The sequence below is a fragment of the Camellia sinensis genome, chromosome 7, assembly GCF_055761805.1.
Source record: "Camellia sinensis isolate YWXY chromosome 7, ASM5576180v1, whole genome shotgun sequence".
Taxonomy (NCBI): Eukaryota; Viridiplantae; Streptophyta; class Magnoliopsida; order Ericales; family Theaceae; genus Camellia; species Camellia sinensis.
This window is the reverse complement of record NC_138967.1, coordinates 170,484,827-170,511,911: the sequence shown is the minus strand read 5'-3', so window position 1 is coordinate 170,511,911 and position 27,085 is coordinate 170,484,827.

Sequence of the window (27,085 nt, the reverse complement as noted above, 5' to 3'; positions counted from 1 at the left end):
TTCCCTACGGCGGAGGTTCTCCAGGCGCCGGAGGCGAGCCTGACATCATGTCTTTGCATCCGAGGGTTTGCCCCTTCATCCCCGAGAGGTACGATCCTCCGACTCATGTCCTCCCTCGGGCGATTTTTTACCACTTTACCGACTTCGACCCTCAAGCTCCTGTGGACCTGCTACTGCGGAGCCAGAGTCCCATCTCTCCCATCTGGCACGAGAGGTACGTACTTCACCTTTTCACATTTCCTGCCTTAATTCTGCATTTTCCTTGCATTTCATGCTATGTATGCTTATTGCTCGTTCTGAACACATTTGCATGCCATACTTCTGCTCATTTTAGCACAGAACTTGTTCTGCACGCTTAGTCTATAACACAATACTCTGTCTTGAACACATAGCTCAATCACTTGAATCTATGAAATCTGAACACACAGCCCAAATTCGTAGGTGAACATGCAGCCCACATTTGATTGAAAGTTGAACACGCAGCCCAAACTTTAAATATCTAAAATCTGAACACACAGCCCAAATTTGATGGTGAACACGCAGCCCACATTTGATTGAAAGTTGAACACGCAGCCCAAACTTTAAATTTCTGAAATCTAAACACGCAGCCCAAATTTGATGGTGAACACGGAGCCCACATTTGATTGAAAGTTGAACACGCAGCCCAAACTTTAAATTTCTGAAATCTGAACACGCAGCCCAAATTTGATGGTGAACACGCAGCCCAAACTATAAATTTCTGAAATCTGAACACACAGCCCAAATTTGATTGTGAACACGCAGCCCACATTTGATTGAAAGTTGAACACGCAGCCCAAACTTTAAATTTCTGAAATCTAAACACGCAGCCCAAATTTGATTGTGAACACGCAGCCCACATTTAATTGAAAGTTGAACACGCAGCCCAAACTTTAAATTTCTAAAATCTGAACATGCAGCCCAATTTTGATTGTGAACATGCAGCCCACATTTGACTGAAAGTTGAACACGCAGCCCAAATTTTAAATTTCTGAAATCTGAACACACAGCCCAAATTCGATTGTGAACACTGTAGACACCCCATTTTTGACCGACCTTAAGACTCAGACGTCACCGATTGAGCGCTCGGTGATGTTGCATATCGTGCTCGTTCAGAGGTTTCAGAGTCTCAGCTGCGAGCCTCGCCTCCAAACTTCCGGACTCTTTCATGCTTTGCCTCGGTCTGCGAACCAGGCTCTGTTTTCTCTATTTTCTCTTCCCGAAGGGAGGGAGAGGTCTCATAGATCATCTCTCAGTGGCCGTAGGCTACGTTTCGTGGTCGTAGGCCATTTTGCCCGTTTGGAGTCCGATTTCCGGTTTTTCGGAGCCGTTGGCCGTGTGCCTCGGTTCGGGACTGCTTAACCACCTCCGTTTGCTCCGGTTTTTGGCATGCATCTTATTTGCTCCATTTTGAGGGACACTGTGGCTCGAGAGACCAACTTCGTGGTCAAACACCACTTTCGGTGCCTAACAGTCAGTTTTCGGGGCCTCGAGCTGTGCGTTTCGGCTCCCGAACCTTCATTTTGCATCGGGTTGGGTTCATTTTTGGCAGGGACCTCTGTTTCATTGTTAAGAAGGTTGTAGAAGGGTGGGAGGCCAGTAATTGTTTTGACAACCAGTTTTATTCCTCCGTCGCCCTCCGTCGCCCGTTTTTCTCACTTGAAAGCCAATGTTGACCAACCTAAGGCCACTTTTTCTAGCCCTAAACCACATATTTGTGTTGTACACACCTGGGAGGCCACCAATATCACATGGCCAGCCAGTAATTGTGTTTGCCCCTTTTGAACCCCTCATAAAAGTGGGCTTTTCTCTCTCCTGGTTTACTTTCTCCAGTTTTTGACCACATGGTTGTGTTGTGCACACATAAGAGGCTCTCTTTTTGACATGGCCGGCCATTAATCTTGCTTGAACCTTTTGACCCTTGGCCGGCCAGCCATGGGGAGAGCCGGCCGGCCACCTAAACCCTAGCAAACCAGCCGGCCTTGATCCTCTCTCCAGGTACATTACAGATATGTATTTTGTTTCCCCCCAGATTGTGTATCCGTGGGGCTGCATTTTTGGGGGAAATTTGAATCCATTTCCCCCCCTTTTTTCCCCCATTTTTTCCCACACCTTTGCCTATATAACAGGCCCTCCATCTCCCATTTGAAGGGTTACAAATTTTTGCTCTAAGCCTCCTATATTATATCTCTCTCTCCCTACACTCCAACCCTCAAAACATCCCAAACCCTACACTATTTCTACACCACCACATAGCACCACACCACCACCATCCTTTCCAACACTTGGAGCTGGTTTTCCAGAGGCAAGGAGCACCTTTTCTCAAGCCAAGAGGCTGTTGAAGCTTGGTCTACAAGGGTGAGCAATACTTTCCCTCTTTTTGAGCTTCTTTTGCATGTTTTCTAAGCCATACTTGCTTCCATTTTTGGGCTCCGACCCTAACTGAAAATAGTCATGTTTTGATGTATTTTTCATGATTGATTAAGGGTCCTTCTCTGTTTAAGGTCTCTAGCTACCACTTGCTTCTTTACCTCTCTTATATGCCTCTTTCTTGCATAGTATTTTAGGCTCATTTTTAAACTGTTTTGAGCTTGGTTATAAACTGTAAAGTGGCTTATTTTGAGCCCTTATTCAACATTATTGAAGGGCTCTTTACTGTTTGAGGCTTCCTTTTGTCACTTGCCTCTTTATCCCTCTTTTGGCCTTATTTTTGCATGTTTTTTTAGCCCCTTGTGCTTGTATTTTTGGGCTCTGGTCCGAACTGTAAATAGCCTTATTTTTACCCCCTCTTCATGTTTGATCAAGGGAACTTTACTGTTTGAAGCTCCCTTTTTACTCTTTGTGTTTAAACCTCTTTTTAGGCCTTATTTTGCATAGTATTTTAAGCTTGCATGTGCACTGTTTTGGGTTTGGTCACTAACTGTAAAATACCATGTTTTGGGCCCCTCTTCAACTTTGTTGAAGGGCCCTCCTCTATTTGACGCCAGAAACCATCACTTGCTTCTTTATCTCCTTTTTGGCCCATTTCTTGCACAATATTTTAGGCCTGTTTTTGTTTAGATCCATGGCTTGTTGTAAACTGTAAAGTGCTTCATTTTGAGCCTCTCTTAAACTTTGTTGAAGGGCTCTTGGCCATTTAGGGCCAGAAGCTGCTACTTGCTTCATTACCTCTCTTACGGGGCCATTTTTGCATGCTAGCTTAGTCCTATTTGTGTTCATTGTTTGGCCTTGCTTAAAACTGTAAATATGCTTGTTTTGGGACTGCCTTGAATTTGTATTCACACTTCATGTTCAAATAACGCATGTTTTGTATAGCTATAGGCCAATGCATATGCCTAGTTTTGTATTTTGGGTTCATTCCATGCATCGGGTGCCATGTTTCCATGTTTCGGGGCTGTTTTGCATCATATTTCAGCACTGAAATTTGCATGTTTGCATACCATGTTTCATGCCTTGCCATGCCTTGTTAGAGTGGCATTCGTGCCTTAGGTTCGGTCCTCGGTTTGCGTGCACGTGTGCACGCATCTCGAGTGTCTCATTTTCATCTGATGGCCTCCTATGTGAGTGTGGATGAGGTCCACTTGTGTTGGTGTAAGTCCATTATGCATTGTGTATGCCATTTCATTTCATAGCATTGTGTATGCTAGGTTGTATGTTAGCGCATTGTGTATGCCATGTTACATCGTGCATTGTGTATGCCATCTCATAGCATTGTGCATGCTAGGTTGTATATTAGTTGCATTCATGCATATCATGCATACTGCATTGTGCTTGGGATAGGAGTTAGCCCGAGCACGGGAAACGAGGTACGTTTCATACTCTGAGTGACGGAACGTGTCTCAATTCCCAGTCACCGACACTCCGGATTATCCATGATGGAGTTTAGGTTTTGTTGTGTTTATATGTGCATTCATTTCATATTGAGTCGTGCAATTCGACTCCTCGGCCATCATGCATCGATATGCGTGATTGGTGGCACGAGGACCGAGGACTACACTCCCTGAAGAGTAGTCATGCATACATATGTGAAAATACTTTGCCATGCCCCTTTCTTGCTCTCTGTTACAGCAAATCAAGAGTCGACAGCCTTCCGAACCTTGGCACGCATCCCGAGAATAATTGCAAACAGAGGCTAATTGGGGCATCGCAGTGGATTTCCGCACAAGGCAACCCGAGCATGCATCATTCATCATCTGAAGAAGAGTCAAGGCAGTCCCTGGCTTGCATGCCAGTTTATTATTTTCTTAGTTAATTTGGTAATTAATTAGGATTTTTGTACATATTTGGACTATATTATTTATTTGGACTGTACTATTTATTTAGGACTGTATATTATTTATTCGGACCCTCTGCGCGAGGGCAATGTTGTAATAAGTGTGCGTGTGTGTGATGTATGTCTTCCAACCCCACGTCTTTCTCCCTTTTATTTACCCGCTTATGATGGTTAGATTAGGGCATGCTTCAATTAGCATACAGTATGATAGCATGTTTGCATTCATTCATCTGTTTTGCATGCACCGGGCTCGGCGCATCATACTAACTGCATTGTATTTTCAATTCCAAGTTGAATACATGTTAGCTGTAGCATTTCATATGCCATGTTTAGAATAGCCGAGCCTGCTATAGTTGCATTTTTGCATGTGTTGCATTAGGCATTTCCGTATAATTAGGATCATGCATGGATTTCTAATTAGCTTCTGTTTTGGCTTGGAGTACTCGGTAAATTTTTATGCTTTAGCATCCTTGCATGCGTGTGAGTGACTACCATGAATAGCATGCTTACCATGAGGCTATATGCTTATGTGATATAACTGCCTGAATGCCTGTGGGTGAAGGTTGGGTTATTTGAATTGGAACAATTCATCAAATGTGTGTTTTAAGCCCACTAGATAGTGGCAAAATCATGTTTTCTAAGCCCACCTGAGGGTGGCAAATCCACGTCTTAGCCTACTTGCGGGTAGCACCATCAAACCATTTCAAATAAACAAACATGAAATGTTTTGTTCCAATTCAGGCGATCCAGTCTATACTTGTATGCTGTGCGCATCACATAGTAAATCTAGGCTAATAACCGGAATAAGAACATATAATGTTTTCAAAAATACATATCATGGTTAGTAGAGGCCGATCTTTGATCGGGCGAGCGGGGGTGCTCACGAAGTGACCTTCCCCAATCGTACCCAAGTTCTCGAGCCGAGGGAACTTTGGTGATGACGGACACGTGGCCTTAGGCAACGAGTTAGGGTTTCCTAAATTTCCCCCAAAATAAAATATTTAGGTGGCGACTCTGTATCTGGCAAAGCAGTCCATGTTTGGCACTTCTTTCAAAAATCTATTTTCTCAAAACGATTTGCCGGACTTGGACTCTTTGGTTCAGATTTAGAACCGTGACAATTTGAGAGTCCGAACTTGTAGTGAACCCCAAAACGAACGGAACGGGACTCATCCTCCCGGGGCGTTCGGGGACGTCTACAAACACGCAGCCCACATTTGATTGAAAGTTGAACACGCAGCCCAAACTTTAAATTTCTGAAATCTGAACACGCAGCCCAAATTTGATTGTGAACATGCAGCCCACATTTGATTGAAAGTTGAACACGCAGCCCAAACTTTAAATTTCTGAAATCTGAACACACAACCCAAATTCGATGGTGAACACGCAGCCCACATTTGATTGAAAGTTGAACACGCAGCCCAAACTTTAAATTTCTGAAATCTGAACACACAGCCCAAATTCGATTGTGAACACGCAGCCCACATTTGATTGAAAGTTGAAAACGCAGCCCAAACTTTAAATTTCTGAAATCTGAACACACAGCCCAGATTTGATTGTGAACACGCAACCCACATTTGATTGAAAGTTGAACACGTAGCCCAAACTTTAAATTTCTGAAATCTGAACACGCAGCCTAAATTTGATGGTGAACACGCAGCCCACATTTGATTGAAAGTTGAACACGCAGCCCAAACTTTAAATTTCTGAAATCTAAACACACAGCCCAAATTTGATGGTGAACACGCAGCCCACATTTGATTGAAAGTTGAACACGTAGCCCAAACTTTAAATTTCTGAAATCTGAACACGCAGCCCAATTTTGATGGTGAACACGCACCCCACATTTAATTGAAAGTTGAACACGCAGCCCAAACTTTAAATTTCTAAAATCTGAACACACAGCCTAGATTTGATTGTGAACACGTAGCCCACATTTGATTGAAAGTTGAACACGCAGCCAAAACTTTAAATTTCTGAAATCTGAACACGCTGCCCAAATTTGATTGTGAACACGCAGCCCACATTTGATTGAAAGTTGAACACGCAGCCCAAACTTTAAATTTCTGAAATCTGAACACACAGCCCAAATTTGATGGTGAACACGCAGCCCACATTTGATTGAATTTGATTTGATTTGCACACAGCTCATTTCCTTCATTTGCACACAATTTATTCATTCCATTCTGAAACTGAATACATGTGTTCGTTATGAATGCAGACATCCTCCCGCGTTACACGAGGATACGGTTCTATTGCTGCGAGAGATTGGTACGCGGAGCTCCCAGAGGTTGTCCGCGATTGGGTTGATCTGGCAGGATTCGGGACCTTTTGTACCGGGATATCTCGCTACCCAGCTAGTCGGACATTGATGGGCGCCCTGGTGGAGAGATGGTGGGATACCACCAACTCCTTTCATTTCTCAGCTGCCGAGGACATGACCATGACCCCATTTGACTTCGCCGTGTTGACGGGCCTTGATGTGGGAGGCTGGGCGATCCCTTACGACGAGGACATGGGCGAGTGGGAGGTTGCCTAGATTCATCTGTTGGGAGCTCGCCCACCGGTAGACCGATCTTTGGGTCGAGTCCGATATACCTGGTTTTCTACACAGTTCAGGGGGGCTGAGCCCGAGACTCCTGAGGAGATTGCATAGTACGCCCGCGGGTTTTGGATGTTCCTCTTCGGGACCACTCTGTTCACCGACAGGGGGAACACCATTGGGCTATATTTGCTGAGTGCCTTGGTAGACCTCACACAGGTTAGTCAGTATGACTGGGGTGGCGCCAGCTTGGCTACCCTCTATTGCTATATGAGTGCGACCTCCCGCGGACGGGGGAACATAGTCGGCGGCTATTGGAGAGCCTGGGAGGTACCTTCTGCCCTATTGATTCAAATTTTTGCTTTTCATTATCTGTATATTGCACACACGGCACACTTTACATTTTGTACTTACATTCTGCCCTCAGTATTTTGTATTCAGATTCTGCACTCAGCATTCTGTATTCTGATGGCTTTTGCCCTGTTTTCCACAGTTATGGGTCTTCGCGTACTTTTCGACGCTAGCACCGGAGCTCGAGGTGGAGGCCCCTCTCATGATCCCTTATTCGCTCGTCTTCGAGGGCCAGTACCGGTCGCGGCCCCGGGAGACTCTCCCCTACCTGAGGCAGTATTTTGACACGGAGCGGGCGACCGAGGTATGTCAGAACTCTCAGTTCTTCCCGTGTTCATCTTTGATTCATGCTTGGAAATTTGCGATTTCTAATCGGCTTATGCATTGGCTATCCGCAGATCTTATGGCAGCCCTGGGTGCCTTTGGGTGAGGATCTCCGATTCCAGTTTGTCGGAGGATGGGCCTCCTCCCGGTATAGGATCTTGTTCAAGGGGCCAGTTGGTAGGGCCTGGTTCCTAGGGGAGCGCTTTCTTCGTCAGACTATGGGCTTCCCTGAGCCGAGTGTCCCTTCAGCACCCCCAGACGATATGCGGCTCGCTGATAGGCTTACTCCCTAGGGTGTCATTGATGCCAGGCTGGGCATTGATGCACTGCTGCATTTGGAGGACGGGGAGTACGCGACCTACCGTCACACCTACTTGATGCCTCCATTGACAGGTGTTCGTACTCCCTCACGGAGGTCTACCGACACGCCGTCTTCGAGTCGCACCCGAGCCAGAGACATTCCTTCGGCCAGTAGGGCTGGCACATCCAGAGGTGGGGCTGGACTGGTCCCCCCGATTCCCCCGACTTATCATCATACCGGATGGCCAGGTATCCCGACTGAGTTGACGGGATGGAGATACGGGGCTTCCTACCCAATTCTGCTAGAGCCTCCTATGCCAGATCATCCATACACCAGAGACCCTGACTCACCACCGGTATGTTTTACAGCTTTGCTTTTATCACTCAGATACTTGGACATTCATTCGTTCACTGATGATTTGCACTTGCATCTGCAGCCTACCACGGAGTATGCTGAGGGGTTACTCGGGTTAGTGGCCTCGTTCGAAGGCATGGTCTTGCGGAGAGAGGCGCAGTTGTCCATCATGGGCGTCTCGGTACTATTTAGTTTTCTTGCATTTATCATATTTCTGATGACATGCTGAATTTGAACATTTCACTGCATTGATTGACCGACTGTATGCGGAGAGCACATCTGACACACACCACATCCATGTACTATATTTGCATACATCCACTCCATGAGGCTTTTTATCTGTACATCTGATATACATATTTTGGCTGATGTATTCAAATTGCACTCTTTCTTTTCAGATGCCTCCGATATATACCGAACTACAGGCCGGGCCATCTGGGCCTTCTGGAGGAGCTGGGCCATCTAGGCCTTCTCGAAGAGCCGGGAGAGGGGAGTCGTCTCGCGGACGAGGCAGGCGCAGAGCACATATCATTGAGGAGGAGCCCAGTGAGGAGGAGGAGTCCGCGCATCGTCAGTCAGAGACATCTGCTGGCAGAGAGGATGACTCTGAGTCCGGCTCTGAGGGCGGAGGTGATGCCGAGGAGGATCTCGAGGAGGACAGCTCTAACTCAGATGGCGATGATGGTGCTGAGGTTGTTCCGCAGAAGAGGACGAAGAGGGCCTCTTTTTCTTACGCTTGAAAGCACAGATGTTCCCTGCTTTATTTGCCTTTTTTTACTAGTAGTTGTAGCACATTGTACATTATTACGCTGTTTTTATTTTCTGTAAAACTTGTACCCTTGTTGTAAAATGTTGTAACAAAGGAAACATGATGGAATGAAACAACTTTTGTTCAAAAAAGTGTTGTATTTTATGTTCTTACATCGCATCGCATTATTTTGCACAAAAATGAGATTGAATGGAAATCATGCATTGAAAATTGCCAAGTCAGGTAGTGAACCGACGCAACAAACAAAGCAACTTAACTTACTAAGAAAGGATAGAACCTTAGCAAGTTTACAACTCGATAAGCAAGACACAACAATGTTGATTAAACTTACAACTCGATAAGCAAGACACAACAATGTTGATAAACAAAGAGTAACAACTCAAAACACAAAACTTGTCAACTCAACAAAACTTAACAACTTGGTAAGCTTAACAACTCGATAAGCAAAGCAACAACTCGATAAGCAAAAACAACAACTCAATAAGCAAGATTTAACAACGACCCGATAGACAAATGCATTCCAGACGATCTGGGTGACGGAACGCATCCGAAACAGAGGAAAACTCGCACCTTTAACGCCCCTAATGCATAGAAATGCTTGGAACTTTCTTCTAGAGGCAAGAACAAGACCAAAGCCAACCTCCTTTTGATGGCCGACCACCTAAGGGAGCTGGCCGACCAGCTTTTTGCATTGGAGGGGAGAGGGGTGGTCGGCCTGCCAGAAAAGGTGGCCAGCCGGCCACCTAGCTTGGCAACCACCAAATTTTCGACACGTGTCCTCCGAACAGTGCCTTATCCTCTTTAAAAACTCCAGCCTTGTGGTTCTCTCATTTCACCTTAGTTTTGCACCAAAATGGAAGCATTTCTTACCCAAAATCTCACAACTTGGATTGCTTCTCTAGATGGCTCGGAAAAGTTGAACTTCCAGGGTTTCAACTTGAATGCACTATTTACACTGAGCCGTACTTCGCTGCACATTCCGTTCCTTCATGCCGCGGTGAGGTTTTGGAATCCGGTAACACACGTCTTTAGCTTCGGCGGGCAAGAGATGTGTCCGACCTTCGAAGATTTTAAAGTTTTGATGGAATTTGAGCGCCATGAAGAGATTTTGTCCCAGCTTCGCTTCGGTCACACCCAAGCTTTAGGACAAACGTGTGGGCTCACCATGCACGATGCTCAGTCTCTGATCTGCAACGGGTAACTGGATATCCTTGGCTTGATTTATCGCTTTTCTGATGCCGGTAACCGTGGCGACCATCATTGGCAAGGTTTTCGGCAACACACCCTTTGCTTGTGCATGCTATCTCACTTTTTGCTTGCCCCGGGCTTTAGCGGATCTAGCATCCGTCTGATTGAAGTTGCTCAAGGCTTGAAAGAAGGAAAGAGCTGCATTGCCATGACATTGGCCGAGACGCTGATGGGCTTGGATGCTTTCTATCGCCGAGAGATGACCAGATTCGCGGGAAGTCCACTACTGCTGCAGGTAATGTTTCCCACCATTTCTCACATATATATTGCTCACATCACTCGGCCCTCAGGCTCGATTTTTCTCACAAAATCCTTTTCTTACTTTTCTCTCATCGTACATCTCTCTATTCTTTATTCTCTCATTTTCCATCCCTCCCCAGGTATGGCTGATGGATAAATTGCAGGTTGTGGACTCTTGCCCAGCCTACTTAGCTCGCGGCTACTTCTTCCGACAACGACTAGTCGATGCCCTTGATGAGGGATGGTGGTTCGACTGGATGTGTAATTTGTCTGCAGACCACATTGCTTGGCCCTGTCCTTGGCTCAATCTCCCGACAATAAGCTATAGCATGTCCCGACAGACCGGGATCCAGTTGATTGGTCTGACTCACTGTGTGTTCTATTTTCCATTCCGATTCCGGCGCCAGTTCGGCCATGATCAGACTTGCCTGCCAGAGGGGATAGAGTATCCTGCCGCATTCCCGGTTCGAGGCGCACAGCTTGCCCGGTATGCCACAGTATGGAGGACCAGTGAGCTCCTGGCCCCTGCTCCTACTTTCAGTTGCACCTTGTCTGATGAGTGCTTGGATTGGCTCAATGAAGAGGCACATGAAGGGCCTACTTTGGCATCAGAGGCTTCGACCAGCTCTGGGAGGGGGCGCAGGAACACCTGACTTAGCTATGCCTCGAATTTATTGTTTTATTAGTACTTTCAAGTTTTCTTTATGATTGTAATAAAAAGCAACTTCAATTTGTATGCAAGAGCAGGAGAACTCTGTATTGAAATCAATGAAATTGAAGGTTGTGGGTACTGAAAATTTTCCATTTTGGCCAAAAAATGGTCTAAGTTGTAAAAGGATTAATCTTGAACAAAGTCAATTTTTATTAAAACTTTTCAAAACCATTTTCGATATGGAATCAGAACTGGACATGCCTGAGATCTGTCACTGAGATGCACAACCCCGGATCCCTGCAACTGGAAAGTTGCCCCTAGTCTGAAGAGTACCGCGGCACTGCATAGCAACAGAAAGTTGCCCCTAGTCTGAAGAGCACTGCACTGGAGATCATAACCGAACTCTTGAATGCTGAATAGACAAAGATGGCCGAGATGATTAAATGGACAAAGTTGATTGGGAAAAAGTTTATGGCTGAACTTCAGGATGAAGTTGCCTACGTATCCCAAAGATGGGAATCAAGGCTTACGTAGTTCAGGCTTAGGTTCACTCGAGTATTTTCACTCTCCTTTTACGCTCTAACTTTTGCCAAGGCCGCCCTTTGCGGGTTTTCAACCTTGCGAGCTCAGTTTTATATTTTCCAGTTTTTCAATGCTCCAACTTTTGCCTAGGTCGCCCTTTGCGGGTTTTCGGCCTAGTGAGCCTCTCAGGGTTAATATTTCTTCAACTTGTCCATGTTGATCGGTTGCGAGAACTCCAAGCCATCTAGGTCCATTAGAACCACAGCTCCACCTGACCATATTGACTTGATAATATAGGGACTAGTCCAATTGGGTCTGAACTTGCCCCTTGGGTCGTGGATGGGAGCTCGGTTGTCTTTGAGCACCAAATCTCCTTCTTTTAGATTCCTGGACTTAACTTTTTTGTTGAAAGCCCGGGCAATTCTGCGCTGATATCCTTGAACATGGTACAGTGCTTTCAGTCTGCGCTCGTCAAAAAGCATGAGTTCTTCAAATCTGTTCTGTTGCCAATCTGCTTCGGCTATCTGACACTCAGCCAGCACTCGCAAAGACGGGACCTCGATTTCAATAGGTAGAACAGCCTCCATCCCATAAACTAATGAATATGGAGTCGCCCCAGTAGAAGTTCTAATTGAAGTCCGGTACCCCCACAGAGCAAACGACAGCTTGTCTGGCCAATCTCGGTAGGTTTCCACCATCTTCTGCAATATGTGTTTGATATTCTTGTTGGCGGCCTCAACCGCTCCATTGGTTTGCGGCCAGTATGTGGATGACTTATGAAAAGCCACGTTGTATTTCTCTAACAAGGCAATCACTTCCTTCTTGAAGTGGGAACCATTATCTGAAATGACCTCGTTTGGGACCCCATAACGACAGATAATGTTGTTTCTGATGAACTTTGCAACATGCGAAGCCTTCAACACCGCATAAGACTGGGCCTCAACCCACTTCGTGAAATAATCTATCGCGACCAGGATGAACTCATGCCCGTTAGACCCCTTCAGAGTGACAACCCCGATCACATCGATTCCCCAAACTGAAAATGGCCATGGCGAAGTCATATTGTACAACTTTGATGGCGGGATGTTCATGCGGTTTGCATGGATCTGACATTTGTGGCATCGCCGAACAAAGCCGATACAATCCTCCTCCATGGTGGACCAGTAGTAACCCTGTCTGAGGATCTTCCGTGCCAGCATCACCCCGTTCATATGTGCTCCACATTCTCCTCCATGGATGGCCTCCATTAGGCGTTTTGATTCTTTAGCTTCAACGCATAGCTTATGCATTCCCAGATGACCTCTCTTGTACAATTTACCTCCACAGATGATGAATTGAACGGCCATTCTTCTGATTGCCCTTTTATCCTTGGCATTTGCCCCTGGTGGATACGCCTCTTTCTCCAAGAAGTTCCAAATGTCGTAATACCAGGGGTTCTCATCTTGAACCTCGTCTGTAGTAGCAATTGGCTCGTAAGCTGGCGCAAACTTCTGGTCAATAATGACTGGACGCATCCGGACTCCAAACGGGATGTCTATCATAGAAGATAGAGTTGCTAGTGAATCTGCGAACCTGTTATTCTCTCTTGCTAGATGAGCAAAGTTTAGCTTTTCAAACTGAGGAATTAACAAATCCAGGGCTTGATGGTACATCATCATCTTTTCTTCTTTGACTTTCCACTCTCCTTTCGCTTGAGAAATAACAAGGTTCGAGTCACCGATGACGTCCAACCATTTTGCCCCTAGTTCTAGGACTGCTTCTAGACCGGCAATGCATGCCTCATACTCTACTTCGTTGTTCGAGACTTTGAACCGGAGCTTGAAGGCTAGAGGGATACGAGAATTATTGGGTGCTATCAACAGCACTCTTATTCCATACCCATACTGGTTGGACGCTCCGTCGAAATACATCGTCCAAAACTCGTCGTCGATATGCAAAATGGACTCATCTGGGAATAAGTACTCAACTACTTCACCCCCTTCCACTGGATGATCGGCTAAGAATTCTGCAACTGCTCTTTCCTTGACCGACTTACACGTCACATATTTTAGATCGAATTCAGAAAGCAACAACAACCAACGAGCTAGCCTACCCGTAAGTGCCGGTTTCTCAAAGAGATATTTGATGGGATCTAATCTCGAAACCAACATTACAAAGTGAGCTAACAGGTAATGCCGTAGCTTCCTGGTAGCCCATACCAAGGCTAAGCAAGCCTTCTCCAATGGTGTGTAGCGAGTCTCATACTCCAGCATCTTCTTGCTCAGATAATAGATGGCCCTTTCCACTTTGTCCTCTGATTCTTGCGCGAGCATGCAGCCCATTGTGGTCTCAGTCACTGAAAGGTACAATATCAACAGTCTTCTCGGCTCTAGTGGTGACAACACAGGTGGGTTCTGTAAATATTCTTTGATCTTTTGAAAAGCAGCTTGGCATCGGTCGTCCCACTGGAATTTCTTTCCTTTCTTCAGGAGACCAAAAAGTGGTTCACAAGTCAAGGTTAATTTTGAGATAAACCATCTTATGAATTGCACTTTACCCAGAAAGCCTCGCACCTCCTTTTCAGTCCTTGGTGGTGGCATTTCTAGGATGGCCTTGATTTTGGAAGGGTCGACTTCGATACCTCTCTGTGTAATGAGAAACCCCAGCATTTTCCCTGTTGTAACACCGAACGTACACTTCTGAGGATTCAGCCGCAACCAGAATTCTCTAATCCTTTGAAAGAACTTTTGCAAGGTGGTGTAGTGGCCCTCTCTTTCCTTGGACTTGACAATCATGTCGTCCACGTACACCTCAACCTCTTTGTGGATCATGTCATGTAATATTATGGTCACGGCTCGTTGATATGTAGCTCCAGTGTTCTTCAGCCCAAACGGCATTACTCTGTAGTAGTAGGTCCCCCACGGGGTGGTGAAGGCAGTCTTTTCTCGATCTTCAGGTGCCATCACTATCTGGTTGTAGCCTGAGAAGCCATCCATAAACGAAAGCAAAGCATGCCCCGCTGTGAAGTCCACTAACTCATCAATGTGCGGCAAGGGAAAGTCGTCCTTCGGACTAGCTCTGTTCAAATCCCTAAAATCCACGCATACCCGGATCCTACCATCCTTCTTCGGCACTGGAACAATGTTGGCCAACCAAGTCGGATATTCGGATACCTGCAGGAAACCTGCGTCAATTTGCTTGGTGACTTCTTCCTTAATCTTGAGAGCCCAGTCCGGGCGGATCCTTCTAAGTTTTTGCTTAACGAGTTGGGCCTCGGGGTCAAGAGGGATCCGGTGCTGTACAATCTCAGGATCAATTCCAGGCATGTCTTCGTAGGACCACGCGAAAACATCTTTGAAATCTTTTAATAAAGCGACTAAGCACTCGCGTTCCTCCGAAGACAGCGTGGACCCGATCTGGACCAACCGTGGGTCCTCCTCAGTACCGACATTCAATTAAGCGTTGCAAAACCGGAGGAATTTGTTCCTCGTCGTTTTCATCAAAATTTTGAAAATCTGAATTAATGCAATAAATCAAGGGCACAGAAAAGTACTCAGAAACCACAGCTACTTGATTCTCATTAAGCACATCCAAATCGTCCGATTCTTCGGTTACAACAAACTCAAAAGAGAAAGAAAAAGACGACCTGGACAAGACTGTGGCATCCAGGTTATCATCCCCAGGATTACCAGACTCAGACTCAGTCGAGTTGGAACCTGATTCCGACTCACAAGATTCGGTGGAATCAGATTTCGGCTCACTACCTGACCCGGTGCTGCTGGACAAAAATCCCTCTTCATACTGCCAAATGAGAGAGGGTGCGATAGATGCATCCAAAATGTTTGCCGGTAGGCCCGCAGCCGTTCCGTTCTCGATCATACATACCGAGAAGTTATCCCCCAAGCATTTCTGTTCGATCGGAGGATCTGAAAGTAGACACGCCAGCGCTACCCCCATTTCACTTTCGACGTCCTCGGACTCCACTTTCTTGCTCTGCTCAACCTCAGCTAATGGGTCTGTCTGCTCTCTGGCAACATCATCCCCGAGTAACTGCAGCTCAAAGAAGATCTCAAACCCCGGCACGTGCTTCCTCTCCGCGTTCAGCCACGGCTCTGGGAAGCCACAGAACGGAAAGTCCTCCCCCTCTCGGACGAAGCGTCCGTTTAGGGTACCCTGAATGGGCTGGTGCATTAAGTCAAAAGGCTTCCCCGCCTTCTTCGCTCTGGCTCTCCCAGCCATCTCCTTACCCTTCCTTATCCAATCCTCTTTGGTGGGCAAATAACCCAAACCAAAGGTATGTGGGTTATGTGGCACCTCGGCCGATGCTGCGACGCCCTTCCGGCCGCTCTTTCCCAATCCCATCCCGGGGATATGTTAAAGCTTGTTCATGAGGTATACTGATTGAGCACTAACATACACCCCCTCATTAACAGCTAAGATATTCTGCACGACCCGGGCCTCAGCTAGGGTAAAACCGGATAAGAAAAAATCCTCCATACCGTGCTCAATTTCCAAAACTGGCGTAGATACTTCCGGCGGTGGATGGATCGATGAATTCCCAAAACAATGGCTACTCCCTTTCCATGGGGGTATTTCACCATTTGATGCAAGGTAGAAGAAACTGCCTTCACTTGATGCAGCTACGGCCGCCCCAAGAGTAGATTAAAAGTGACGGGCACCTCTAGGATGTGAAAGTCAATTTCATGCTGCGCCGGCCCAACCTTGGTTTGAATTTTCGCTGTCCCCATGACTTCTCTGCTTGTGTTGTCGTATGCCCGAATCACCTGGGCTATTGGCACAAAGTTCGCGGTCTTTAAGCCAATTGCATAGGCAGTCCTCGCTGGACATACATTGATGGCGGACCCTGTGTCGACAAGCACCACGGGTATCCATTTATTTCTGCACTCCACGGAGATGTAAAGTGGCTTGTTGTGGTTCGCACCCTCAGGTGGCAGTTCTTTGTCAGAAAAGGCCAACATCGGGGTAGCTCCTCCCGAAAAAACTAAGCCTACCAGCTGTTCGAGCGTGGTGTCTATAGAGAGCTTGGCCTTGTCCATGGTCGATAAGACAGCTTGTCGATGCACTCGCGATGCCATAAGCAGTCCCCAGATGGAGATGTCTGCTTGTATCTTCTTTAACTTCTTTAGTACAGCCTCTTCTTCGACTTGCTTCTCTTTCTGTCTCTCAACTTCCTTATCCTTCCCAGATGCCTTCGGCTGGTCTAGGTGCGGAGGCTTGAAATACCGTCCGCTTCTCGTTATATGATCGACCTCACCAATATACCAGGTATCATCTGGCTGATTACTCCCCCAATCCTCATCCGTGTGGGCAAGACATAAATCATCATTTTTCCACCACATTCCGTCGGCAGCCAACAGACACCTGTCTGGCTCCGGTTCAATTGCACTCGCAGTACTCTCCGTCTACATGCTCACAGCATTCTCTATCTTCGTGCACACAGCACTCTCAGCCCCCTCAGGGCCCTTAGCTTTCCTAATTCTCTCGGCATCCTCAAACCTTTCTTATTCCAGTTGCGTCAGTACAGTTGGCTGTTCAACAATTCCCGCATTCATAATGCCCAAGTCTCGAGCGGAATTCTTAGCACCGGCGCTCTCCGGCGATTCATTCTGATTTCCGGCCCTTCCGGCCACCACTGATATACTTGCCCCTACCGGGCCCTGTTCTAACTGAGCTTCGTCAACAACGTTTGGCAAGTCATCAAGCCACCCAATAGCCTCTGCCGATTCCTCATAATCAAACTAGTTGACTGCCGCGTCTCCTGGATCTTGGTTGTTGAAAAACTGGAGGTTGGCCAAGTCCTCTTCCACGACCGTCAAACCATCTGTCCCCTGCTCAAATCTATCTCCTCGGATCACACACAGCTCTTCCCTCTCTGGCAATTCAATATTAGGCTCAAACTGGCTTGCTGGCAGAATGTAATCACTCGGATCATAGGCTTCCCCAGCGACACTCCCAGACTGCTCAAACCCTGATTGAACAATTCCAATCTCCTCTGAAATCTCCTCTGTTCCATCCTTGCTAGTCACCACCATTGGCTCGAGTTGGGTTCTGGAGATGTCCAACATGCACAAAGAGTCAGTGTAGTCAGGAAAGAGCACCTCCGGCTTAGGCAGGTGGGAAGGAGTGATATATATACTGGGATCGTGAGACACGACCCCAGTCTGGATGAAGTTGATTCTTTTGGGAGGTGGAGCTTGGTTGTGCGGTGGAAGAGGGTTTGTTGTGACATTGGGTTTTTCTGGAGGTACAATCACCTGTTTGTTAATGAGGTCTTGAATCTCATGACGCAATCTATAACATTGGTCAGTGTCATGACCATGTTATTGGTGATATGCGCAGTATTTTGCTGGGTTATGAGAAGGAGGGAGTGGATTTGGCAATGGCCTCGGCTCTAGGGGCTTTAAGTGCCCTTTCTTGATTAATACCCCTAGAGCCTTGGATAGGGGCATATACAGTGGGGTGAAGGTTCTTTGGCCTCTGGGTTGGAATCGAGTGGTTTGTGTGTTATTTCTGGACGCGCCTGAGAAAGGTGTAGCTGCCATGGGTCTTGGAAAGGGAGGGGGAATGGTGGTGACCACGCTTACTTCTGAAGCTCTAGCATTTGTGGCATTGCTGGTGCCTGTGTTGTTGTTGCGGTTGAAAGTTCTTCGGGGTTGCTCTCTATCTTGGTCAATCAGACCCTGTTTCATTGCATCTTCAATTTGTACCCCCATTTCATATAGATCTGAAAAAGTAGGAAAAGGGAGCACAATCATTTTTTGCATCAGTTTTGGCTGGAGATTGCGCACAATCATCCTGATTTGGTCTTTGTTGATAGGCCTCAGGGTCATCATCGAAGCCTTCGCCCTCCACCGAGTTACGAAATCCGAGAAGCTCTCCTTAGGCTCCTGCCTTGTTGTTTCGAGATCTCGGGTCGTAATCTCGATTTGGGTATTGTAAGAGTATTGCGCGACAAAGGCCTCAGCCATTTCATCCCAACTTCGCTTAACATCATCCTCTAACTTCGCATACCAGATAGCGACCAACCCGACAGGGTCCGGCCGAATAGTGAAAGCTTTTGTGGTCTGGTGAGGCCCATTGGCCGTAGTATATCTGAAAATAGCCGGAGATGTACCATGGGGTACCCAGATCCGTCGAAACGATCAATTTGCGGCATTTTAAGCCTATCCGGCAGTGTCACTGCCACGTCGGTATATTCATCCTCGATATCCGGGATAGCCTTTACCCCTTGGGATTTCTTGAACAACTTCTCAAGCTTGCTCAATTTCAGTGCTGTATGGTCTACCTCGAACTCGAAGGGAGAGTCTGGTTGATTGACAGGCGTAAGTGCCTTAGATAGCGGGGGCAGAATTTGGGGCGGAGTTGGTCCCGTTGGTATGTCCGTATCTGCCTGGACATTTGGTGCCTCCTCGGGTGCCGAGATTCCTGGTGAGGGAGGAACTGGGTGTGAAGCAGATGCTCCGGCTTGTTGTTGCAATCTAGCAATTAACTATGCCTGCTGGGGCATGATCTCGGCCTGTTGTTTGGCAAATTCGTCCCGGTGAACAGCATCCTGCTGCATGGCTCTCATGGTGTCTTGCATCTGACGCATCATTTCCTCAACTCCTGTCGGTCCCGCCATATTGCCCTGATCTGTCTGAACTACTGGCATGTCTATTTCTATAGCAACAATTGGGATCTCAATCCGACTATCCATTGATGGGGTAATCCGCTGCTCTGGCAACCTCTGCTCAGATACACTGCGCCTTTTCGACCTCTGTCTGATAGCCGGGGGTAGAGAGTGAAACACTGGTTGTCCGTCGACTAGATCCTCAGATCGATTGAGTCAGCGACCTCTTGTCCAGAGTGCTTGGGGAATATCTGCTTGGTCTGGAGCAATTGTGCTAAACTACCTAGCAAAAAGATAAATAAAACAATAATAAGGAAATAAACGAGCAGACGAACAGACAGCATAACGGCGTAACACAACACACAGTCGGGTATAATTAACTCGCAATTGATACACTGTTCTCAAAGACTGATCATTATTCCCAAATCACTATTCCCAAATCACTGTCCCTGAAGCTGAATCTGATACCTGTAGATAACTGATTCTGAAAATACTGAACTGGTGCCCACAGGCCTGATACTTAGAAATACTGAATTGGTGCCTGCAGGCCAGATACCCAGACTTGCAAACTGATACATGCATTCGTATAGAGACGCACTCTAAAAGCGCATAACAAACAAGTAAGAGCCAAAACACCCCTATGTTGGGGTAAGGTTTCCCTGTCCTATTTTGTCAGGAACTAGGGTTTCACTATGCATGCAGCGGTTTCAAACAACCTATAAACGGGTAAGCAACCTATCCTAGTTTAGAATGGTCACTATGGATTCCGAATATGCACTAGGTCGAATGGTCAAAAGGGTGCCCCGATAAAAATCAGGGTTTGTGTTCCCATACTGGCAGAGCCCGCAACCGGTCAGCCTTACGGCATGCTTTGACAAAGCAAGCCTCCGGCAAACCGTTCAGGAATAACAGATGGCAAGCACGATGTCCTAGGCGCACCAATGCAAATGCAATGCAAAGAAACACATAAGTGTAATCAAAACCGAATATCATGCGTTCGAGTCAAGTTCTCTAATTCCCTAGCAAAGTCGCCAGAAACTGTAGGCGTCCTTGAACGTCCCAGGAGGGAAATCCCGTGTTGTTCATTGGGCTCACTACAGTTCAGGACTCAATGTCACAGTCTTGTATCTAATCTCGCAGAGTGCAATGCAAGACCGATGAATCATCAAAGAGTCCAAATCCGACAAATCATTTTTTAAAACAGATTTTTTGAAAGAAGTGCCAAACATGGACTCCTTTGTCAGATACAGAGTCGCCACCTAAATATTTTATTTTTGAGAAATTTAGGAAACCCTGACTCGTTGCCTAAGGCCACGTGTCCATCATCACCAAAGTTGCCTCGGCTCGAGAACTTGGGTACGATTGGGGAAGGTCACTTCGTGAGCACCCCCGCTTGCTCGATCAAAGATCGGCCTCTACTAACCATGATATCGGATTTTGAAAACATTAGGCGTTCTTATTCCGGTTATTAGCCTAGATTTACTATGTAATGCGCACAGCATACAAGTATAGACTGGATCGCCTGAATTGGAACAAAACGTTTCATGTTTGTTTTTGAAAGCGGTTTGCTACTCGCAAGTAGGCTAAAAACTGCAGATTTTGCCACCCTCGGGTGGGCTTAGAAAACATGGTTTTGCCACTATCTAGTGGGCTTAAAACTCACAGTCAATGCATTATTCCAATTCAGATAATCCAACCTTCACCCACAGGCATTCCGACAGATATATCACATAAGCACATAGCCTCATGGTAAGCATGCTATCATGGCAGTCTCTCACACACATGCAAGGATGCTGAAACATAAACACTTACCGAGTACTCCGAGCTAAAACAAAAGCTATGTTAGAAATCCATGCATGATCCTAACTATACAGAAATGTCTAATGCAACACATGCAAACATGCAACTACAGTAGGCTCGACTATTCTAAACATGGCATATGATGATGCTACAGCTAACACGTATTCAATTTGGAATTGAAATACAAATGCAGTTAGTATGATGCGCCGAGTCCGGTGCATGCAATACAGATGAATGATGTAAACATGCTATCATACTGTATGCTAATTGAAACATGCCCTAATCTAACCATCATAAGCTGGTAAATAAAAGGGAGAAAGACGTGGGGTTGGAAGACATACATTACACTCACGCACACTTATTACAATTGTGCCCTCACTCGGAGGGTCCAAAAGAATAATACAGTCCGAATAAATAGTACAGTCCGAAATGAATAATTAAATATTACAAAACCCTAATTAATTAACAAATTAATCTAGGAAAGCGAGTAAATTAGCATGCAAGCCTAAGGACTGCCTCAGCTCTGTTCCGAATGATAGGAGATGCATGCTTGAGTTGCCTGGCGTGGAAATCCATTGTGATGCCCCGATTCGCCTCTGTTTGCAATTAATGCCGGAATGCTGTGCAAGGCTTTAGAAAGCTGTTGATTTTTGATTTGCTACAACAGAGAGCAACAAAGGGACATGGCAAAGTATTTTCACATATGTATGCATGACAACTCTTCAGGGAGTGTAGTCCTCGATCCTCGTGCCACCAATCGCGCATATCGATGCATGATGGCCGAGGAGTCGAATTGCACGACTCAATATGAAATGAATGCACATGAAAACACAACAAGACCTAAACTCCATCATGGGTAATCCAGAGTGTCGGCGACGGGGAATTGAGACACGTTCCGTCACTTGGAGTACGAAATGTCCCTCGTTTCCCGTGCTTGGGCTAACTCCTATCCCAAATACAATGTAAATGAAATGGCATACACAATGCGACTAACATACAACCTAGCATACGCAATGCTATGAGATGGCATACACAATGCTTGATGTAACATGGCATACACAATGCACTAACATGCAACCCAGCATACGCAATGCTATGAATTGAAAAGGCATACACAATGCATAATGGACTTACACCAACATGAGTGGACCTCAGCCACACTCACATCAGTAGCCGTTGGATGAAAATGAGACAACCGAAATGCGTGCACACATGTACGCAAACCGAGGACCGAACCTAAGGCATAAAATACCACTCTACCAAAGCATGGCAAGGATGAAGCATGGCATTCAAGCATGTAATTTTCAGCACTAAAACATAATGCTAAATGGTCCCGAAACATGGAAATATGACACTCGATGCATGGAATAAGCCTCAAAACTCAAAACTAGTCCAATGCATTGAACCACAAGTATACAAAGCAAGCATTATTTGATCATGAAGTCTAAAGATAGAGCCAAGGAAGTCCCAAAACATGCACATTTCCAATTTAAAGCATGGCCAAAAGATGCTAACATGATGGACTAAAATAGCATGCAACATTGGCTAGCAAGCATGGTTTACATGGCATGTATATGAAGCAAATGATAACTCATCAAACCAGCCAAAAACAGTGAATAAAATATGCCAAAATATACCTAAATAATCACTGAAATGCAGCCAATGCATGCAAAAATGAGGGGCTTCTTTGGAAGGCCATTCAAGGGGTTGTTAAGCACATATAAGATAGACACTTAGCATGACCAAACCAACTCTGGAAATGAGTTATGACAGCCCTAAAACTCAGAAAATTGGCGCTGAAATCAGTCAAGGAAGCATACGATAAAAGGCCCCCTCAAAAGGCCTTGAATGGAATTGTTCTACACATGCACTATAGACATAAAATATGATCAAAAGGGCCCCGGATAGACCTAAGGCAGACCTTAAAACCCACAAAATTGGACCCAAAAAGTGACTTCAATGCATGCAAAATAGAGCCCCTTTAGAAAGCTAATGATGCTAGTAAAGAAAATGAGGGGTGAGAGGGTCACCCCTCTATGATTTCAAAGCTCAAAACCTCATTAAAGCCACTGAAAATCCCCTGGATTTCAGTAGCTAAGAGGCCAAAACAAGTCCAATGCAAATGCTCTAAGGCATAGCCCTAAATATGAAGGAATGAAGCATGCAAGGAAGGAGATGACTCCAAACAGAAAAGTGACCTCAAGAAAACTTAAAGAGGAGGTCAAAATAAGAACTTTTTCAGTTTATAACAAATCTTGAAAATGTTCACAAGTAAGGCTAAAGTATGATGCAAAAAATAGCCCTAAAAGAGAGATAGAGGGTAAGGGGAAGTAGATGGCCTCAAACAGTAAAGTGCCCTTAAACAAAGTTGAATAGGAGCTCAAAATATGACACTTTCTAGTTTATGACAAAGCCCAGAAATACTTTCAAGTGAAGCTAAGTAATGAAGCAAAAAAATGCAAGTTTAAGGGAAATCGACACTTACCCTTGAAGAGCCGACCTCCAGCAGCTTTTGGACCAAGTTGGTGAGCTTTCAACCTCTACAAATGACTTCCAAGGCTCTGGAATGGATGATGGAGGTGTGGTGCTAAGGGTTGTAGTGCAAATGGACCAAGAAAATTAGGGTTTTGGAGCTTAGAATAGTGACAATGGAGGAGGAAGGTTATAAGCCTTAAGCAAAAATGTTCAACCTTTAGATATGAAGAGGAGGGCCTCTCTTATAGAGAAGAGAGGCCAAAGCTTCTCTTGGAAGCTTCAAAGATCCTCCATACACGTGTATGGAGGATGCACCAAATGTCCCCCAGCTGGCACAGCTGTAAAGTATTCAGAGAGGGTAAAAAGTAAGAAGCAGGTCGGCCAGTTCAAGTGGCCGGCCGGCCACTCCCCCTGGTCGGCCGACCAGGGGTCAAAAGGTTCAAGCAAAATTGCTGGTCGGCCTACCCAGAAAGGTGGCTTCTCAGATGAGTAGAACATAGCCCTGTGGTGAAAAACCAGAAAATGTGACCCAGGAGAGAGAAAAGCTAGCTTTTAAGCAAGGTTCAAAAGGGTTAAGAAGAGAAAACTGGTCGGCCTACCATATTGGTGGCCTCTCAGATGAGTAGATCACAATGGTGGTATGAAAAGCCAGAAATTGTGGCTCAAAAGTGGGAAAAACCAGCTTTCGGTCAGAAAAATCGACTTTTGGATAAAGAAAATGAGAAAACTAGCTTTTCAGGGGAAAAGGTGGCCGGCCACCATCCTACCACCTTCCTAACAATGAAAATAGGGTCTCTACCAAAAACGGACCAAAACGGATGCAAAACGAAGGTTCAAGGCCCCGAAAACCGGCTGTTAGGCACCGGAAGTGGCGTATGACCACGAAGGTGGTCTCCCGGGCCACAGTGTTCCTCTAAAGGGAGGAAATAAGATGTGTGCCAAAAACCGGAGCAATTGGAGGTAGCTAAGCGGTCCCGAACTGAGGCACACGGCCGACAGCTCTGAAAACCGGAAACCGGACTCCAAACGGGAAAAATGGCCTACGACCACGAAACGTAGCCTACGGCCACTGAGAGATGGTCTAAGAGACCTCTCCCTCCCTTCGGGAAGAGAAAATGGAGAAAACAAGACCCGGTTCGCAAACCGAGGCAAGGCACAAAAAGAGCCCCGAAGTCCGGAGGCAAGGCTCGCAGCCGAGACTCTGAAACCTCAGAACGAGCACAACATGCAACATCACAGAGCGCTCTGTTGGTGACGTCTAAGTCTTAAGGTCGGTCAAAAATGGGGTGTCTACATAAACAATACAATTAGAATATCCAGCAATAGAGAAAAATAAACAAAAGTTACCAACACTCAACTCCTTGAACTTCGCACATATTTTCTCAACAACTTCATCATAACTACATCCCTCACTAATCTTAATAGCAGCACAACAGTTACTGTATTTGCACATTAACATGAAACACCCCTCCATACTACAAAATCACAAACCAACAAACAATTGTTCACAGATTCCAAACTGTAAAATTATACAGTTACAGCATATCAGTACCAACACTGCACAATTCACAATTCCAAACTGTAAAATTATACACTTACAACATATCAGTATCAAAACACTAGAATTCACAATTCCAAACTACAACTTCAAAACACATTACACTATACAACAAACAAAATCAACAAAATCACAATCATTACACTATATCACATACAAAAATCAAATAAAATAAATATTAAACAAATAAAATAAATATTAAACAAACAAAATTTATCACAAAATAAAGAACTGAAACAACATTGCCAAACACAAACCAAATATCACGCAAATTTGCTTATCTATATATACATACATATATGTATACACACACAGTGATATATATATATATATATGTATATGTATGTATCGATAGATACATACATACACATATATATATGTATCGACAGATACAAACTAGATACACAAAGAGAGAGAGAGAGAGAGAGAGAGAGAGAGAGAACATACGCAGAGATCGCCTGTACACAAAGATTCAGATCGCACAATCAGATCCACCTCACAGCACAATGAGATCGATCACACAGCACAATGAGATCGCCATAACGAAGTGAAATCGAGATCGCAAAGACTAAAAGATTTGATTTTCTTTTTTGAACGGAACAAAAATTTGATTTTTCACGTATTTATAGATCTGAAAACAAAGGGTAATACAGTCATTTACAAAATACGAAAATAAAAAACGGGACCTCTGGGTATAAAACTTAAAAACTGTGGACTTATTAATCTATTAAAAATATATTGGGATTAGAAGGGAAATAGATTCCTTACATAGGACTGTAATTTTCCCAATTTTGTTCTTCATTTGGGCTTGGGCCACACCATGGGATAAATTACATTACCCGAGCAAATTTGACTGATTCCAGAGCAACTCACAACTATTTGCGGCAAAATAAGTTGTACTTTTCCTTGTCTTCAGCAATAATCGATCCGACAATAGTATCACTATTCCACCTGTGGAGATCAAACGATTCGATAGCGAAGAGAGAGAACAAACAGAAAGTGATGGAGAAGAGAGCAACATCGAACCTGAACTTCGCCATCATTCATCCAGACCTCAGAATTGGTAATCTATCTATCTATATATATGTATATACATTTTGTGTTATGAATTAGATTGATTACTAAATTTAGATTGATTTTTTTTTTTTTTTGTTATTGGAATTGTAATTTCATTCAATTTTGAAGGGTTTTTCTTGCCAAATGGGTGTGGGAAAGAATAAATTGTGTTTAAAGCACTAATTTTGATGAGAAATGGAACTAGTAAAGAACTTGTTGAATTGTATTTGATGAAGGGTGGATGGGGACAATTGAAGGAGGTTTGAAGTGTAAAATGTCTATAGCTATATGGCTTGTTAATGGCATGAAAACTTTTTCAAGTAATTTTATGTTATTCAGTTTCATGTTATTTTTCTTGCTTGAATTTAACTCCATAGCTTAATAAGCAAGAGAGAGAGACTTTTGATTCATGCTTTCGCCCAATATGTGCGGCGTGCTTTAGAAGACAAATGGAGTTGACAAAATTTTAAGGCTTTGGTTATAAATCTTAACATGTAACCAAGAATGTAAAGCTCATTTGGTTGTTTTTCATGTGGGCGGGTGATTCTTGGGATTTTGTTGTAGTGATGAACTCAACACCCAAAAAAAATATCTATATTTTGAGATACCAAACCACAAAGTCAAGCTAAGGATCTGAACAACATTCATTGAGATACGAAATAAGTTTTTCATTCTACAGAGAAAATTCCAAGTCTTTAATGATAGGCACTAACAATGTAAAAGGATCAAATTTGTCTAAAGTAATCTTGAGCTCAATAGTTGCCAAAAAGGAAGACTGGAAGACTAATAGTATGCCTTGCTACCTATGCTTGTGCCTTACAATAACTGTTCAAGCCTTCTATTAGATTACCCCTCTGTGTTCTGATGATTGCACAGTTAAAAGCTTGCACTACTGTGTAAAACAAAAGGAAAGCAAGTTTGATACCTTTAGAGCTTCTATAGAAGCCTCTAGAAGTTCCATTAATGAAGTTTGAGAAAGCAATAGATGATAAA